We start from the raw sequence: 2,500 nt of genomic DNA on the forward strand, positions 1-2,500 counted from the left end.
GGTTAGCAGAGTAGCAGAGTAGAACACATATCACATTATTCAATTATTGCTTCTGAGCTCCTAGAGTGTGTGGCTCATAGAGTACCATGCTAAAGTTCTGATCCAGGTTGACCCATAGAGTTCCATTCTAATGTTCTGATTCTAATGTTCTAATCCAGGTTGACCCATAGAGTTCCATTCTAATGTTCTGATTCTAATGTTCTAATCCAGGTTGACCCATAGAGTTCCATTCTAAAGTTCTGATCCAGGTTGACCCATAGAGTTCCATTCTAATGTTCTGATTCTAATGTTCTAATCCAGGTTGACCCATAGAGTTCCATTCTAATGTTCTGATCCAGGTTGACCCATAGAGTTCCATTCTAATGGTCTGATTCTAATGTTCTAATCAAGGTTGACCCATAGATTTCCATTCTAAAGTTCTAATCCAGGTTGACCCATAGAGTTCCATTCCAATGTTCTAATCCAGGTTGACCCATAGAGTTCCATTCTAAAGTTCTAATCCAGGTTGACCCATAGAGTTACATTCTAATGTTCTGATTCTAATGTTCTAATCCAGGTTGACCCATAGAGTTCCATTTTAATGTTCTGATTCTAATGTTCTAATCCAGGTTGACCCATAGAGTTCCATTCTAATGTTCTGATTCCTATGTTCTAATCCAGGTTGACCCATAGAGTTCCATTCTAAAGTTCTGATCCAGGTTGACCCATAGAGTTCCATTCTAATGTTATGATTCTAGTGTTCTAATCCAGGTTGACCCATAGAGTTCCATTCTAAAGTTCTAATCCAGGTTGACCCATAGAGTTCCATTCTAAAATTCTAATCCATGTTGACCCATAGAGTTCCATTCCAATGTTCTAATCCAGGTTGACCCATAGAGTTCCATTCTAAAGTTCTAATCCAGGTTGACCCATAGAGTTACATTCTAAAGTTCTGATCCAGGTTGACCCATAGAGTTCCATTCTAATGTTCTGATTCTAATGTTCTAATCCAGGTTGACCCATAGAGTTCCATTCTAATGTTCTGATTCTAATGTTCTAATCCAGGTTGACCCATAGAGTTCCATTCTAAAATTCTGATCCAGGTTGACCCATATAGTTCCATTCTAATGGTCTGATTCTAATGTTCTAATCCAGGTTGACCCATAGAGTTCCATTCTAATGTTCTGATTCCAATGTTCTAATCCAGGTTGACCCATAGAGTTACATTCTAATGTTCTGATTCTAATGTTCTAATCCAGGTTGACCCATAGAGTTCCATTCTAAAGTTCTAATCCAGGTTGACCCATAGAGTTCCATTCTAAAGTTCTAATCCAGGTTGACCCATAGAGTTCCATTCTAATGTTCTAATCCAGGTTGACCCATAGAGTTCCATTCTAAAGTTCTAATCCAGGTTGACCCATAGAGTTCCATTCTAATGTTCTGATTCTAATGTTCTAATTGAGGTTGACCCATAGAGTTCCATTCTAAAGTTCTAATCCAGGTTGACCCTTAGAGTTACATTCTAATGATCTGATCCAGGTTGACCCATAGAGTTCCATTCTAATGTTCTGATTCTAATGTTCTAATCGAGGTTGACCCATAGAGTTCCATTCTAATGTTCTGATTCTAATGTTCTAATCCAGGTTGACCCATAGCGTTCCATTCTAATGTTCTGATTCTAATGTTCTAATCCAGGTTGACCCATAGAGTTCCATTCTAATGTTCTGATTCTAATGTTCTAATCCAGGTTGACCCATAGAGTTCCATTCTAATGTTCTGATTCAGGTTGACCCATAGAGTTCTGATCCTAATGTTCTGATTCGAATGTTCTGATTCTAATGTTCTGATTCTAATGTTCTGATCCAGGTTGACCCATAGAGTTCTGATTCTAATGTTCTGATTCTAATGTTCTGATCCAGGTCGACCCATAGAGTTCCATTCTAATGTTCTAATCCAGGTTGACCCATAGAGTTCCATTCTAATGTTCTGATTCTAATGTTCTAATCCAGGTTGACCCATAGAGTTCTGATTCTAATGTTCTGATTCTAATGTTCTGATTCTAATGTTCTGATCCAGGTTGACCCATAGAGTTCCATTCTAATGTTCTGATCCAGGTTGACCCATAGAGTTCCATTCTAATGTTCTGATCCAGGTTGACCCATAGAGTTCCATTCTAAAGTTCTGATCCAGGTTGATCCATAGAGTTCTGATTCTAATGTTCTGATCCAGGTTGATCCATAGAGTTCTGATTCTAATGTTCTGATCCAGGTTGACCCATAGAGTTCCATTCTAATGTTCTGATCCAGGTTGACCCATAGAGTTCCATTCTAATGTTCTGATCCAGGTTGACCCATAGAGTTCCATTCTAAAGTTCTGATCCAGGTTGATCCATAGAGTTCTGATTCTAATGTTCTGATCCAGGTTGATCCATAGAGTTCTGATTCTAATGTTCTGATCCAGGTTGACCCATAGAGTTCCATTGTAAAGTTCTGCTCTTGTATATTCAGTAAACATTACGTGA

General features: G+C 38.4%; 1 protein-coding gene across 1 annotated transcript in view; it reads right to left on the minus strand.

Annotated features, from left to right (window-relative positions):
* The window catches only part of LOC124008319 (ladderlectin-like), a 56,570-nt gene that overhangs the window by 52,565 nt on the left and 1,505 nt on the right, over positions 1–2,500 (minus strand). The window lies entirely within an intron of this gene.

This window comes from Oncorhynchus gorbuscha, linkage group LG21, assembly GCF_021184085.1.
Source record: "Oncorhynchus gorbuscha isolate QuinsamMale2020 ecotype Even-year linkage group LG21, OgorEven_v1.0, whole genome shotgun sequence".
Lineage (NCBI taxonomy): Eukaryota > Metazoa > Chordata > Actinopteri > Salmoniformes > Salmonidae > Oncorhynchus > Oncorhynchus gorbuscha.